An 18,201-nucleotide genomic window follows, 5' to 3' on the forward strand; every position below is an offset into this window, starting at 1 on the left:
CACTACCCCGACATCGACACGACACCCCGACCCCCCGACCCCGAAACAGCACCCCGACCCCGACACGGCACCCCGACACCGACAGGACACCCCGACCACCGACACCTCCCGAAAAGGTGTTCTTTGGCCTTCCAGAGGCCGACGGGGTCATATATTTGTGAATTATTAGTTAGGTCATATATTTTTCGATTTTGTTATGAAAAACATCATATATAATTGTGTTGATCATGTAGTTTTAAGTGTGCAATTGTTTCATCACTGCGAGGTTTGGTGTTCGACGACCTCGCCGTGCGTTTGACGAGCTCTGCCCCTTCGTTCGTGGGTGAGCACAAATGACAAGTCCTCCTCCCCCATTAATTATTTGTTCTATTCCGATGAAACTTGATAGCTAGCTATATATGTGTCTTGAATCATCAGTATGCGTAACCAATATGTGTCTCCCGTTCGAAAGCGTCATAGTTATAAATATGCATGCATTTGCATATTTATAACCTTGATTCTTTCGAATTGTCCAACGCTATCCATGGACAACCCGAGTATGTGTAGATTGGGTTCGTTTTCCCATATGCTTTGCTCCGGATTCGACGCATATATTTCGTCAGTGCCTCCCCTGTTGTTCTCCGGGTACACATCCTCTCTGTTTATTGCAGAGACGTGTATCAGGAGAACAGCGGGGAGGTGCTGCCGAAATTTTGCGTCGGATCCGGAGCATAGCATGGGAAAATGAACCCAATCTACACATACACGGGTGGGATTAGGACCTATCATTACCTATTAGAGTGTAGGTTGCATGGACGTAATAAAATTGACAAAGTAGATCAACTGATGAATATATACATGGTGAATTACATATATAATTGTTGTGTGTCCAGTAGCTCTGAAAGTCAAGATGAGTGACCGTGCTTGGATGTATACCAGTCACACTGGTCAGAACAAATGGAGCGCTGAATGGTTCACAAAAACTAAGGGGTTTGTGCAAGCCGCATTTGCAAATGGCCAAAAGAAAACCTGGTGCCCCTGTTTCCGGTGCGGCAATTGGGAAAAGAAGACAGAGGCTGAAATGGGCAAACATCTGCAGAAGAGTGGTTTTACGCCCGATTATACGGTGTGGACATTTCATGGTGAGTCTGCCCAACGTGACTGAGCTGAGGTGGATCGTCGTCGCACCGACGAGCATGGTACCGGGATGGAAAACATGGTGCAAGGCTATGATGATGCTCGGGATTCGGACGAGGAGATGGAGGAATCTGCAAAGGCCTTCAATGAAATGTTGGAGTCTTCGAAACGTCCGCTCCACGAGCACACTGAGCTTTGTCAGTTGGATGCCATCTCACAAGTAATGGCTCTGAAGGCTCAGTTCAACTTGGGCAGAGAATGCTATGACGCAATTATGACAGTATTTGGACGCTTTCTACCCAAAGGCCATGTAATGCCTGCAAACCTGTACCAGTCGGACAAAATCCTCCGTGCACTGAAGATGCCCTATGAGAAGATACATGCCTGTGAGAAAGGATGTGCCTTATTTAGGCTTGACTATGCGGACTTGAACTATTGTCCCATTTGCAAGTCTTCCAGGTATATTGTGGTAGACAACGGTATGGGTGAGAAGACACAGACCAAAATCCCCGTTAGTGTTCTTCGGTATATGCCAATCGTACCAAGACTTCAACGTCTTTTCATGGTCGAAGAGACGGCCAGACAGATGACATGGCACAAAACAGGCAAAAGAACCGAACTAGATGCAGATGGGAATCTGATGATGGTACACACATCGGATGGTGTTGCATGGAAAAAGTTTGATGAATTACATGCAGACAAAGCGGCAGATCCGAGGCATCCTCGAGTCGGCATCAGCACGGATGGGTTCAGTGTGTTTGGTATGACGGCAGCCCAATACAGTTGTTGGCCTGTATTTGTCTTTCCACTCAATCTCCCCCCCGGACAGATTATGCAAAGAAAGAACATTTTCCTGACGTTGATAATTCCAGGACCCAACTATCCGGGCAAAAATATGAATGTGTACATGCAGCCGCTTAAGGACGAATTGCAAGAAGCCTGGGATAATGGGTTCAAGACATACGCCGCCTTTAGCAAACGGAACTTCATAATGCGTGTCTGGTACATGTACTCGACGCATGACTTGCCGGCGTATGTGCTATTCGTTGGCTGGTGTGTGCATGGAAGGTTCCCATGCCCCACATGCAAGGGAGCTCTTGAGTTTCGTTGACTTCAGGCCGGTCGCAAGTTTTCTTGCTTCGACATGCATAGACAGTTCCTGGATCCTCGCCATAAGTTCAGGAAAGACAAGAAGAACTTCATCAGGGGTAGAGTTGTCAAAAACTCTGCACCACCTGCATTGACAGGCCAACAGACCCTGGATCAGTTAAACACTCTCGAGCCAGATCCACAACGTCCAGGGTACTTCAAGGGTATAATACTAAGCACGCGTGGACTCACAAAACATGCTTATGGGATCTGCCATACTTCAAAGACCTCCTTTGCCCACACAACATTGACGTGATGCACACTGAGAAGAATATCGCCGAGGCACTTTTTGGTACATTGTTCGGCATAGATGGGAAGTCAAAGGATAATACTAAGGCTAGAGTCGATCTGGAGGCGCTATGTGATAGGCCGTTACAAAACATGAAAGAACCGAAAGGAAAGCAGAACTGGACGAAGCCAAAGGCATGGTTCAATCTTGGAAGGCCAGCTATGAGGGAAATTCTCTTGTGGGTGCAACAGCAGTTGATGTTCCCCGATGGGTATGCAGCGAATCTAAAGAGGGGAGCGAATCTTGATAAACTGAAGATATTTGGTCTCAAGAGTCATGATTGGCACATATGGATTGAGCGGGTAATGCCGGTGATGTTGCGTGGCTTCATCCCTGAGGATGAATGGCTAGTACTGGCAGAACTCAGCTATTTCTTCCGTGTTCTTTGTGCGAAAGAACTATCGCCTGGCGTGCTAGAAGAAATGGAAGAGTTGGCGCCGGAGTTGATCTGCAAGTTAGAGAAGATCTTTCCACCGGGCTTCTTTAATCCAATGTAGCATTTGATTTTGCATCTCCCGACCGAGGCAAGATTGGGGGGGCCCGTGCAAAATCGTTGGTGCTACCCAACTGAGAGGATGCAGAAGACGCTTCGAGAAAAATGTAAAAATAAACGTAGAATTGAAGCATCGATGGCTGAGGCATTCATCACAAAGGAGGCGGCAAACTTCGTAACAGCGCACTACGAAGCCAAAAATCGTCATTTGCATAATCCGAAGCCTCGGTACAATGCTGACGAGCCTAAAAAGGGTGGATCCGACCTCAGCCTATTCAAAGGGAATCTCGCACCAGCTAGTGTTTCACATCCAGTATCTTTGGATAACGAAGAATGGCGGACCATTTCGTTGTATATCTTCAACAACCTGATAGAAGTGCGGCCGTACATCGAGTAAGTTCTCGGTACATTGTTTCGCAACTTCTATTTCCTTTGAACTACTCTTATTCCTGGATATGTCATACAGTCGATACGTCGCCATATTCTCGTATGGAGCGGAGATCCAAAAGGATTCCGTCGAAGAGTATGAGCTTCTCGCAAAGCAAGGAGGTGGCTATCCCGGTTTCATCTCTTGGTTCAAACAAACGGTAATTTCTATTAGACAATTTCATTTCATTCGCTAATTTGTGCATAATGCAACAATCCTTTCATATTAAACTTGTAGGCTAATTCAGAGTCTATGGACGCCGAATTGAGACATGTCGCTAATGGTTTTGACTATAAGGTTCGTTCATTTGACAAGTACGACATCAACGGGTATCGCTTTCGTACCTATGGCAAAGAGCTATCTATGGCTGACCGAAAGTCAACAAATTGTTGTGTATCTGCTATCGGCGAAGGAGGTACCGAGTATTATGGGAGAGTTGAAGCAATTTATGAACTTCTGTTCTATGGTGAAAACCCACCGAATGTCGTAGTCTTCAAATGTTATTGGTTTCAGCCGAAGGAGACTAGAAGGACTCATGAACATGTAGGGCTAGTTGAAATCAACCAAAGCACTCATTTAGATGTTCCTGATGTCTATATTATGGCTCAACAGGCGACCCAAGTATTCTATCTACCATGGGCCTGCCAAACTAATCCAAATCTGAAAGGTTGGGATGTCGTTTATGAAGTGCCGCCACGTGCTAGACTTTCTCCCCCAAAGGAAGAGGATTATGAACCTCACATTAACCCAGACACATATGAAGGAGAATTCTTCCAAGAGGCACGTCTTTCCAAAAAGCGTTTCAAGAACCGCTATACTTCACCCCAAAACATTGAAGTAGACAGCGACAATGAATCTGACATCACCCCAGAGGAGGAACAAGAAGAGCCGGAACAAGAAGAGGTTACTGCTGCGGATGACCTGTCAATGCTTGACCGATTACGTCAAGGTGGCCTTGCACATGTTGATGCCAATGAACCCTATGAGCCCATCATTGATTATAGTGATGATGATTATGCATTTATTGATGATACTGATCGAGATTATTAGTACTGTCAGGTATTACATTTTTTTATGTTGTACTTGATGATGATACACTTAAGTGATACACATATTATTATTCATGCTAACAAGACATTGGAAATGATCTTTGGTGCAGCGTAACTCCAGACAAGCATCGCACGATCCTTCTCCAGCTACCGACACGAGCCACCCCGCTCCTACACCTCCTAGATCTTGGTAAGTTTATCTAGTGTTTTGCTTAACACATGCATAAAGACCTAGACTTAGCTTTATTTCCTCCAATGCTTACCATAACGACCTAGACTTAGCTTCTTCTCCTCCAAAATGACTTAATAAGCTTACTGACCTCCAAAACCATCCATTTTACCTAAGTTAGCTCTAAAACGATCTGTACTTAGCTTACTTATGTCAAAAATTGCATAATTAGCTTAGTTAGCTCATAGACGATCCATTTTACCTAAGTTAGCTCTAAAATGACCCATTTTACCTAGGTTAGCTTATAAATGATCCAGTTCATCCAAGTTAGCTCAAAAATGACCCATTTTACCTAGATTAGCTCCTAAATGATCCATTTTACCTACGTTAGCTTTAAGATGACCCATTTCACCTAGGTTAACTCCAAAATGACCCATCTTACCTAGGTTATCTCATAAACGATCCATTTCAACTAATTTAGCTCATAAACGATCCATTTCACCAAGTTAGCTAAAAAACGATCCATTTCACCTAAATTAGCTCTTAAATGATCCATTTCACCTAAGTTAGCTCAAAAAGATCCATTTCAACTAAATTAGCTCATAAATGATCCATTTCACCTAAGTTAGCTCAAAAACGATCCATTTCAACTAAGTTAGCTCATAAATGATCCATTTCACCTAAGTTAGCTAAAAAAGATCCATTTCACCTTAGTTACCTCAAAAACGATCCATTTGACCTTAGTTAGCTCATAAACGACCCATTTCAACTAAGTTAGCTCATAAATGATCCATTTCACCTTAGCTAGCTCATAAACGACCCATTTTAACTTAGTTAGCTCATATATGATCCATTTCACGTAAGTTAGCTCATAAATGATATACTCTCCTTGTTCTAGTCTTCTTCTTGTTCTACTCTTCTTCTTGTTCTACTCTTCTTGTTCTAACTTTCTTATTTTTCATTTTGCAGATTTCATTCACTTGACGAAAGCTTGCATAGATGGAGCGCACCTTATCCCTTTCTCTGTTTCTTTTGTATCATTGAACTATGCATGTATCGTTGGATGAAACTGTTGTAATATATATGGTTGGATGCCTCTATGTTGAACTTGTTATGTATGATGGAACTATGCATGTAATATATATGGTTGGATGATGAAGTTATGTGTTGGATATCTTATATGTTTGCTCTGTAATGGCCTTTTGAAATATATCTATATATGTCATATATATTTGTGATGAAAATTGTTGGATTTAATAAAAAATAAATAAAAGAGCCAATATGCAGGCTCTTTGCCATCTGGCACCGACGGCAACGGGCTCTTTGCCGTCTGCCGCGGACGGCAAAGAAGACACGTGGCATCTAGCTGTGCTTCCTGGGAGCTGACCCATTTGGTCAGTTTGCCTACAGTGGCAGACGGCAAAGACTTTGCCATCAGTGGCAGACGGCAAAGAACCTGCCATGTAGTGACGTGTAGATGACATCATACGGCGGACGGCAAAGACACTAGAAATTTTGCCGTCAGCGGCGGACGGCAAAGGCCTGCCGTTAGCCACTTAACGGACTGACAGCGCAATTATTGTCATCCGCTCTCTTTGCCGTCCGCCGCGGACGGCAAAGGGCCTTTGCCGTCAGCCGCCAGGAAGCAGACAACAAAGTAGCTGTTTACCGTAGCCTACTTTGCCGGAGCCTTTTGCCGTCCGCGGCTGACGGCAAAGGCCTTTGCCGTCCGCCGTGGCAGACGGCAAAGTAGCTGATTCCTGTAGTGCTTGCGTCTGTACCGTGTTAAACAAATACATGTCATGATTATACGGTCACTGGCTCACCCGTACAACTCCGTATTTTGTTGATGACACAATCAATTGACCAGTCAAATGGCAGAACCAGTGTTGCACCATCGGGGCGCGTAACCGTGGGGCCCACCTGTCAACCCGTATATGAAAGAAAGAAATGGTAGTTTGAGTCTGTACTGTGTTAATAAAATAGGAGTACATTTTAGGGTGATCATACGGTCACTTGCTCACCATACAGCTCCACAATTTGTTGATAACACGATCAATTGACCAGTCAAACGGTCCACATTCAGCAGCGCACATTACCATAGGGCCCACCCGTCAGTGCATATATGAAGGACAAAAATAGTAATAAACTAGTGGTCGGTGGGTATTCGAAGTCGTGAGACCTCTGGTTGGCAGTCACCGGTGGTTGAGGGGCGTTCATTGGGCGGTGGGGTGGGGATCCCCGGAGAAAAAGCTCGGTGCGCGGGGGGGGGGGGGCAGGGGGCGGTGGGGCTAGAGGGATGGTCAGTGCGGCGGCGGACCGGCGGTGGGGAGTGGTTTCGGGGAGGGCGGCCGGCCGCGGGTGGCGGGGGCGGGCGGTTCGGCCGGTGGTGGCTGGCGGCTTAGGGGGGTGGAGTTTGATGATAAACTGGAGGCCCTTGATTTCATATCCAATGGCTAGAAAATTTAATGACCAGAGATGAAAAAGTCAGTCGTCTGACGTGTAGCCTCACCCCGCACGTACACATGCACGCACGCAAGACACGCACGCATGTAGGCGTGCAGCACTGACACGTACACCTAACGTACACAGGCACGCATGCTGGCGTGCAACACTGACACGTACACATGCACTCACGAACACATGCACGTACGCACCCATGCATGCAACACTAAAACGCACCCTTGGATGTACGCAACACTCGCACGCCTGCATGCACACAGCACACGGCGCAAGACACACGCTCAACCTATACGTGCATGCACCCTTTGTTAAGGACATGGATTGTTACGGGTATTAATCAATCTTATCTGTGATAAGAAGAACATTTATGTTTGCAGCGGTCTTTATGAATCACAACGTATCGAACGGGCTATCAACATAGTAGGCTTAACTACATGAAAAAAGATGACGTCACACTCAATGAACAATCATCGGTTTATAAAATGCCCGCTTCTGACCGCCCTGGCCCACCAAAGGTTCCTCTGCTATGCACTGCATGCGTTGGGTCACTGACATGCAGACCATGCACCCAAAGAGCCCACACGTCAGTGGAAGAACGGCACGGTGTCCTAGGCCAGAGTCGAGGGTGCCACTCGCGGCACGCCCGGCTGAACACGCCTCCATGCCGCATTCAAACGCCTCCATGAAACCCGCCCGTGTGGAAGCCGAGAAACCCACTCTGGCCACACACGTCCGCTCATGACCGGGCCGGCATTAAACGCAACGCCGGCCGAGCTCCTCCCATCCGCCGTCTATTTAATCTCCTATTTAAACGAGGCCAAACGTAGGCCAAGAATCGCACACCTCCGCCGCTCCCCTATCTCCTCCACCATTTTGTCCACTCTTACAATGGCTTACGAAGAGTAGTTATTCCGCATCCAAGCCGGCTAGATAGCCTGCCGGATACGAGCTATGCAGCTCGCTGATCCACCTCCCTCCCCTCGCCCGACGGAGCCAGTTGCCGCCCCAAGCTGGTGCGCGGTTCAGCAACTCGCCGCTCCAGGCCAGCTTGACGAGGAGCTGCGCACGGGCGTCGTTGCTGCCGTCCATGCCGCCGCCTCGTACCGCTTCTCCTGTTTCTATGGCTGAGACTCCCATGCCGGCGGCCGCGCCATGCAAGCAGCGACAGAAGCCGGGTGCGGGGAGAGTGACGAGTCGGTGGCTAGTGCCTCCGCGTCCGCCGCCATCATCGAGGAGAAGTAGAACACGGGAGGCCGCCGCTGCTTGGGTCCCATGAAGGCCACCGCGGAGGCGGCATCGGCGTACACAACAGGTGTCTTGCAGGATCCTTTTGTTGCGAGGACCTTTGTTGACCCCTCATGGGCTCCACGGAAGAGGGGAATGTTAGGATGAACTCGAGCCGGTGCCGGCCATAGCGAAGTAGTGGCCGGTGATGAACTCGAACCGGTGCCGGCCACCATCATCTTCGGCACCAGCCAATGATATCAGTTGGGCAGTGGGGAAGCGAGCCGTCCTTTGCGCTGAAGCATATACCTCCGGGGCTCCCGACAGTCCGGTGATCGTGCTGCCAGACATGAGGAACCCAAATCGATCAGCGGGTGACCATTTAGGCCAGGTAGTTCATTTGAATGTAATGAAATCCGTCATGTTTGTGTGAAAATCCGGTATTTTATATGATTTCCATCGTTGTTTATATGAAATATCAGTTTGTCTACGTGTTTGCGTGAATTTCATCCGGTTGGTTGAGTTGTTGTCATAATGTGTGCGGCTACGGTTGGATGGCGTAATTTGCGGGTCGCCGGTCGTTCTGCAGGCGGCTCGGGCGGTGTTGTGGGACAAAAAACACAGCTCGTGCGAGCTCGTCTCCAGCGTGCGCGCTGGAGGATGCATGACAGCATGAGCACCCGAGCCATTCCTCGTTCATCGGTGGCAAAGGCACCGGTGGACAAAAGGATCGCCAATATTTTGGCTACCCCGGGCAAGATCCAAACAGCCCCTCCCAATAGATTCAAATCCCTCATTCGCCGTGGAATTTTGCCATGTGTTGTTTTCATGGACTAGCAAGATGCCCGTGCATTGCACGGAACATCAAGATGCATTTTTGTACAAACTCCCGCATGCATGCAAGGGATAATTAATGTCCTCCTTTGCTAGTACCACGAGGCAAACACCATTAATATTGCATCGGTTAGTGTTAGTGGCCTTGTATATCTGCAAATTGTAATTTTGATAGTGGCCCCTTGTATATAAAAGTGGAGGGAGAAATATGAGAGATAAGGTGAGGAGGAGTGGGGCGTGGTGCCGTGGTGGTGACTGATGGTCGGACTGGGCGGAGGCATGGGGATGGACGACGCATTATGTCTAGGTTTGTATCTCTCTCACACACACCCATGTAGGTGGGGGACGTGCACGAAGAGAAGAGGTGCACACACGGCACACGTACTCCCGTCTCTTTCCCAACCACACCCGCGCGGGTACACGGTGGAGATCATTTCTGTACGAAAAAGGCAGCCCACGTGGTAATTTGGCACGTGTACTGGTTGTCCACTTGGTGGAGGGAGGATCGTCTACCACAGGTGAACAAACAAATTGCGACTTGACACATTATGTTAAATTAAAAAAGTGGCAAACCATGTGGGGCCTACCTTAGAGGCAAGGCTCTATACACTGGAGTACTTTTGATGTGTCCCGTCAACTCGCATAACAAGGAGAAGCTTGCTTAGTACGCCGTCTCCCCCGCCCACGGGCACGGTGGCTCGCAGGATGAGATGAAGCTTACTACTACTTTATGCCTTTACGCCCGCTCCCTCGCCCACGCGCGCGGTGGCTCGCAGCACGAAGAGAAAATTTTACTACTCCCTCGTTTACTCCTCGTCCCTACTACGTAGGAGTACTTTGGTTAGTACTCCCTCCATTTACTTATACAAGGCCACTATAAAAAAAAATACATTTTGCATCTATACAAGGCCACAAATAGTAATCGAGACAAAAGTTATTACTCCCTCCTTTCCAGTTTATGGCTCAATTTCAAAATCTCTCCAACCAAGGTAGACGGTGAGTGGTCGAATTAATTTCGTAGTTTGCACAATACGCTCGTTTTTGTCAAGAAGTTATGTTTACCGAGGCATTAATTAGAACGAATGCATGAATGACCACTAAATTTCCATGAACTTGTACATGCATTGGTTAGTTTCCTCTTGACACTGCTTGCGTCGGGTGATCTAACGCACCTCGAAATCCAACATGTAATGGTACTACTACTAGTATATATAGTAGAATTGAGACTTATCAAACGGAAAAACAAATGTTTTTTAGATGAGCCCTATAAACCCTAGTGGGTACGTACTCCATAAAAACAGATTTTTCCAAAACTAAGTCGCTCCCTTTCATGAATTCTATAGTATACTCCTCCATCGATGCTCCCTTTCATGAATTCTGTACTTCCTGTCGCCTACATGTGGGACATATAGCAACTGGGTCGACGTGTCAAGCACCAAATAATAGTGCAGAACAGTAGGGGGACGCACCCCACTCGTACCGGCCCAGTAGTAGTAATGAGCAATGAGACGTCAAATCACAATGCCGCACCTTCCCAGACGGACAAAGCAACCATTATTTCACACTTCGGTTCGACATCATCTCAAACCACGTACTAGTATTGCTTCTGCCTCAAGAGGGACACGCGCATCGCCTTGGTACATCATGACACGTGGGACCGCATGACAGGCCATGCTCCCCCGCTGATCGCTCGGTAAAATCACCTCATTTTTACTATACTTCCTCTGTATTGGTTTACTACATGGCATGCACGTCGTTCTAGGTTGAGAATTGAACTAGCTATATATATATATGTGATGAACAGTACGCTAGCCTTTTAAAAAATGTATACTTTTGTACAGTAGTACTATCGATGGATTGCGCCATGGAGCAAAAATTGAAATTTTAAAAAAAGGTGGTACATATAGAGAGCGCTCGTCGCCAAATTATGCATATAGTACTATTAAAAAAGCTAGTACATGCTTAATTGGGGTGCTAAATTCTATTAAAGAAATACTAGTAGTATGTACATATTGAAGAGTTAAAGTAACGAGAAGAAACATAACATAGTTCTGCTGGGGGCTCAGCACAACACACCCCTCAAATTAAACTAAGCACACCTGAAATTAAACTATGCAATTAATCCGGTAGACACTGCATTAGAAGTTTAGAACCACCATGAGCAACGACACTGCCACCTTACTCGGAGTCCTCGTCCACGTCCTTGACTTCGTCCTTGTCCCTCTTCCTCTTGGCTGATACTTCTTTGCTTGAACCGCCAACTTGGCTGTTGCTCTTCATCCAACCCTTGAAGGTATTGAAACAAAGGTAGCCATCCATTGCAGCGTAGTGGATGTGGTCTATATCTAGTACATTCCGCTGCCATGCATGACGATGAAACGTGTATGGATGTTTCTCCAGTTTACGGTACGAAGGATGAACCATGGCTCCTGCCAGGGTCAACATTGAGGGCCGACGAGAGGGCACCAGCCGATTCTTCTGGAGGTCGAAGGGGTTGCCTACAACGATTCCTATCCGACCTAGGACTTCTTTGTCGTTCTTAAAGTCTACAGTAATGAATTTCACTGTTTTGTCCTCGAGGAAGTTCTTAAAATCCTGGCACTCAACGTCGGCATGGCATATGTGGTAGACCAAGCAAACATTATGTACTCAAACCTGGATCATGACCGGCTTCTTCCTCTCTTTGTCCTTTAGATCCTTCTCTCGTCCCACGACTGTGGTGTACTCAACATCTAGCCCAGCGACCCACTCATCATCTGAGTTTTTGAACATGCGTCTGAAGCGAGAAAGGCATCCTTTCACCGTCGCAGAAGTACGGGTGTAGATGACGTCGAACTCATCGCCGGTGATGGTTCTAACCTTGTACTCACCGCCGATCGGGGAGATTTGGGACGCCATGGATTTGGGAGGAGGGTTAGGATTAGTGGAACTGCCGTAATGTGAATGGACGGGACGACTAGGAGCGAACCGCCGTAGTATTAAAGGACGTGCGGGGACTAGTAGGAGCGAACTGCCAGCGTGCGAACGGCAGGGTAGCGGCTTTCCATTCTCCCATGATACGGGCTTCCGAGAGCCCTTGGATCTGAGATCGAATGGTTGCATGGCGTGATTCTAGACCTATGGGTGAATATCCTATCCTGGAGGGTTATTCTGCAAATTTTTAGCAACTTAGCATGCGACCATTTGATCTTAGATCCAAGGGCTGCTAGCAGCCCGTATCATGGTCGCGCCTACCACGACCGTCACGTCGCTCGCACGGTCGTGCCCTTGGAGATTTAACACGGTGCGTTAGGCAATCTGATGTTGGCATGTCATACATAGTCATCACTTAGTCACTCATACTACAACAAGGTTGGCTATAAGTGTATTTTGTTTACTCCTCTCTATCTCTTTCTTCATACTCCCTCCGTCCCATAATGTAAGAATGTTTTTGACACTAGTGTAGTGTCAAAAACTTTCTTATATAATGGGATACATGGAGTACTAGTATTTATTGCATTTGCCAAGTAGTGACCTCTTCCAATGAAATGGTGTTGCTAAGTTTGCTTCATTTAATTAGCTATAGACTCAAAATTGTCTTTTCACCTAGGTACACGCGCTTAGCACCGTTTCTTCCTCGGGTCACCAAACTAGTCTCTCTCTTCTTGATTAACTTGCCACATCAGACTTTATGTCTATGTGGCAAGCTTAAGCACCTGTAGGAGCAAGTAAGTACAATAGTGCGCTTTACCTGGCATTTTTGCATATGTGGAGGAAAGAGAGGCAAGGAAAAGTGGAGAAGTGGGCTCTCATGCAAGAGCCAGCCTCTACTACATGGTGGAGCATTGGGAGAGGCACCTGTATGGAGGTGGTCAGGAATCGGGAGACTCACGCCGGTCGTAGCGCCGCAGTTAAAATGATAATGGCAAGTCAAATCACGGGGCCCCACCTGTCCAGCAGTAACTCGCTGTCAAATCACACAGCCCTATGTTTACAGCAGCCTACTCCCTTGTCTTCTTGCATCTCTGTCGAACCGACTAGGCGGAACTGCCCCGCCGCCTACCGCGCAGGAAAAGCCTCGCCCTCGACTTTTAAATACAACTACTCCCTCCGTCTAGGTGAGTAAGTCATCTTACGAAAACTAAATAATCCCAAAATACTAAGGCGCGGTGCATTAACTTCTACCTCATTCCTTCTTTCTTCACATATCAACCAATAAGAATCCAATGATATACTTTTTGTGACATAGTAACTCATATTTAGTTAGTCAAATGGATGACCTAGAACTACGTGCAGGCCCTATAAACCGAGACGCCTACAAATAAAAAACCGAGACGGAGAGGGTAGTTCAGCACGTATCTTTTTAGATCAATACAGTCGGGATTCACCAAGGAGCAAAACCAAGTGGTAGGCTGCTCCTGTCGTGTTGGCGTAGCAACTCAAGCAGGGTTAGTACGCACATGAAATGGCGACACACTTAACAGGACCCCTTTGGAAGACATGTGGCTCATCCATCGTCTTGTTCCACGTGCGATGCACCAAATTACAGTTCGGAGCAGCGGTTGGAATTGGAGGCACCTCGGTCGTAGCGCCGCAGTAGTAGAAAATGAGCGATGAGGGGTCAAATCACAAAGCCCCACCTTTCCCGCATTAAGCTGGACAGACGAAGCAACCATCATTTCACTCTAGCGCGCAAGAGCATAAATAAAAAAGAGAAAACAATGATGCATGCAGCAACTACCTAGGGCACCCTAGGGTAGGGGTCTCCACTACAGATCCTTTTTTTGAAAGCGCCTCCACTACAAATTGGCTTCTCCCTCGTCCTCTTGAAGAAAACTGATGATGAGTGCAGCGGTAGGGTTTGTAGGAGTACTACGGCTTCCGGGGCCACGTCGTAGTAAACGGGTTCGAGTCGACGCCTTAAATATGTGTGGGCCGCTTGGTTTAATGGGAACGAGGCAGCATTTTGGGTTCGGGGACCAGTGGAGATATAGTACGTACAAAAAATTGTGGACGTAGGTTCGACCGAAAGGCAATGATGCATGGGCCCTGCATTTTGAGATACCCGGGGCCGCGTTAAATTTTCTACTCTACTCAAAACTAGTAAGGTACACATGTATTGAACGCATGAGATTTCGAAACCAAATTATGAATAAATACACACTATAGCATGTAAAGCTTTGAGTCATATATGCATGATGTAGATGTTCGTTTAGTTCTTATAGTTCATCTCATTCAAAATCAATTAGTTTTATAAAAATGTTAAGATTCATGGGGTTGTGCATTGTAAATCATAAAGTAAAAAACAAATAATGGCAATTCATTTAGAAAAAATAATCAATTTTGATATAGAAGATTCTAGAACAAAGGAGAAGTGCTTGTGTTTTGAGGTTTGTGCATTATGCTTAAGTTCAACCATGGAGTCTTCTAAATTGTACATGTGGCAGATCTGGTGGAATGTTGATGATATCCAACGGCCAGTAGTGCTCGGATTTTCCCATCTCTGCACTGTCAGGTTAGCTTCATCCAGCGACCATCTTTCAAAGTTATTGGCACACTATATAGTTCTTGTGCCATAGTTGCATGTTTTGGAAAAACGCTACTAGTGGGTTGTACTATCTATTTAGGAATAGAATATATATACATGGAAGTTGTAGGGAAAGAGATGACATGGAGCATCTCAATTCCTATGAGTAGGGATTGGAAAAGAGATGTCATTTGGTTCACATCATAGGAACTTTTCTATTGAATCTAGAGATGACATGTATCTCAATTCCTATGAGGAGGGATTAGTAAAGAGATGTAATTTGGTTCATATCATAGGAATTTTCTATTGAATATACGCTAATGTTTATTTTCCTTTGAAATTAAGGGAGTATAGGAATCCATTCATATGAACCAAGTGGCTCTAAAGCTATAGAAATGATATCATGTTTATTTCCTTTGAAATGTAGAGTATATGAATCTATTCCTATGAACCAATTGGCTCTAAAGGAAAAAATCCTATAAAAATCATATCATATAGAGTTCCTATGATATTCCTCGACACTAAAGGATGATTGAAATTGCTGCGGGTGATACGATGGTCTTCCTTTGTAGACTCCTCACCCATCTTTATAGTTACCTCTCAAAGATGAATGAAATGATATATACAGGGTATTCTACATGTGCAATTTGGTACACGAAAACTCGGTAAAAGTTTGCGAGGTTCGAATTTTCAATAAAGCTATATGCACTGCATTTCGGAACGGAGGGAGCATACGGCAGTTGCTAACACTCACGTGGAAGATTTGTGTGTAGGAGGAGTGGCTGTTCTGTTAAATGACATGGCAAAACTGACACTGTCGGATGCTGATCTAACGGTTCTTACGGCGTTCGTCAGGAAAAGGCTTGTGGCGAACGTTTGTCGGATAATGATTTACGGACACATGCATTGCATTGATACGTGCCCCCCTCTCTCTCACGCACACGCACCCTCACGAGTCACGACTCTCCCGAGTCCTCTCGCAGACTCGCACGTCGCACCCACCGTCTATCTGCAGGTAGACGTCACGCACATATGTGCTCTTCACACCCTACCCTCAGAACTTCTAAAAAACAAAAGACGGCACGCACATTTTATTTTAGCTCACACGTCACACACTTATACTATTACTCTTGCGGTGAACGTTCTTTGGGCATAGTATGTTGTACTCTCATGAAGAGAAGCGGTGCACGCACGCACTAGTTCTCTCACACCCACTCGCGGGTACACGTAGGAGCGCATTTTTTTGAAGCTGGTACAACAAAATCACTCCACTATATATAAAAGCAGGAGCCTTAGCGCTTGCTTTACTAGGGTTCCTCTTGTTCACTCTCTCATGCTCTCCAGATCTAAGCAAGACATAGGTGGCCACTCTCTCTCTCTCTCATCTCACGGCTGGTCACAAATCCGGCCGGACAACCTCGACTGGGGCAGGGGTGTAGATGCATCGTTCACGCTGTCGTCGGCGGCGAGGGAGGATACCAACAGCTGCCTGCACGTCCGAATCGGCGTCCGTGTCGTTCTCTCTGAGAGAGCGCCGGCTCGGGAGGGCCTCCGACCCTTTCTTCCTCCCTGCATTGTGGCCAAGATGCGGCCTCCCGACACCGTCTTTGCCACATGCCGATGACCCTCAGGTATATACTCCTTCGAAACCTGCCTTGCTCTACTGCCCCAGCTCTTCCCCCTTCGTGTGGATCCTTTTCTACTTCTGTCCGTTGTTCCAAAGCCACCTAGACTTCTACTATTATTAGAAGTAAAGCTAGTTAATACAGTCAACTCAAAGCGTTGGTTCAAACAGGGAAGAAAGTGGGAAAGCTGTAGCATGAATCTAGGACTTGGTTCTAAGAGGAAACGGGGGAAAGTAGTAATATCTGTCACTGTTTAAATAACTGTATTTCGTATTTGCGCAAACAGGGATGTATGTCTCCATATCGTTTTGGGATGTCTGTCTCTGTATCGTTTCTATCCGCACAATCAAAAGCACACACCTCAGTTTTAGTACAACCGCGCAAAATGAGATGGCTATCCCTCGTTGCCGTCGTCTAACCTCCCGTATTCAAGGTATCCCTATATTGGTAGTAACTAAGGTAGAATGACTAACGCAATCTAAAAGAACTTGATTCGTACGTTTTACTTCCTGATTGCAGTGCAGGGACGAGCGAAAACAACTGCATCCTAGTCCAGAATGCACTTTCTACCAGTTCATCCATGGACCGAGGACTAGCTGGCACGGCTGCACGGCGGTTTTTTGGACAGGTGCGTGGATGAGAGGTATTGTGGTCTGCTTATTTCTGCAAATAGCGGTGCTTAACTTTAGTGGAATGCACAAGTATTTCAGCTAGTCAGTACACTGCATGGTTCAGTTCAGCATTCCAGCTGAGACCACAATTATAATTGGTTACTCTGGAATGAGAGAACCTAACCCTGGATGGTGGCAACAAGAAAAAACCAGAGTGAACTCCAGGAAATTTAAGCCTGCCAGGAGGCCCTTTGCTCAGAGAAGCCTTGTTTGTTTTTTCCTGATTTGTAAACCTTCTCACAACTTTGTCTTTTGCTGTGAACTAGTATATGTTTGTTATGTTCTATGAATCATTGAGATGTATAAAATTCTTAACTTATGCTTTTCAAGATTTTTATGAAGACGAGTTTAATGTGAGTGTTCCACATGAGCGCCGGACTAGCGTGTGAACGTTTGGAATTTATTACATTGTGGCCTCAATTAACTGCATGAACCACTGTAACAAGATACATAGTTGCTTATATGTCAGACAGCAGATTGTTGATTGCTAGCTGGTCGATAGCCTAGTGTTGAAGCGAGCTGAGCCAATGTGCCGTGTTTTGCACAACTGCTTACAAGTGGGGTAGCACCAACATTGTTTACAAGTACTTATGTATATGTCGGTGCACGGTTCTCGAACGAGTGCTCTATTTCATCAAAACACACACTGCTCGTATGATAAACCATGACAACTTATGTCTTACCATGCCATATTCATGAAAAAACTAGTGAGGATGCATCTGTTTCGGCAACAATTACGATGGTTCTCACATGATTCACGGGCACACAAAAGTAGCAGCAGTTCCCATAGACGGATTCAAACAGAGTACTAGCCCCAGAGGGGTCGATAACAAGCAAGGTTCAGATAATTAGACACAATCCAAAGTACTATTAAACACTAGCTGGGGCAACTATTTCATGCCTTGATCAAATTTGGGCTGGACACAAGACGGGCCTTGCCATGAACATCATCGAGGACGTCCCACAGCAGCTCAATCCTGTGAACCTTCATGAAGACAACCTTGTGGCCTTGCCACTAATAAACTTGTTTGTGGAGGCATGCCACATCATCTTCCTGCGTAAGCTTGACAAGAACAGTATGCCTCACGAAGAGTAGATTTGAACTTCTTGTGCTTCAGTACACCCTGGACAACAGGCCTGACAACAGTGAGGCTGGAATACAACTCTTCATTGGTATTAGCACAAA

The sequence above is a fragment of the Triticum aestivum genome, chromosome 1B (genome assembly GCF_018294505.1).
Source record: "Triticum aestivum cultivar Chinese Spring chromosome 1B, IWGSC CS RefSeq v2.1, whole genome shotgun sequence".
In the NCBI taxonomy this organism is placed as follows: domain Eukaryota; kingdom Viridiplantae; phylum Streptophyta; class Magnoliopsida; order Poales; family Poaceae; genus Triticum; species Triticum aestivum.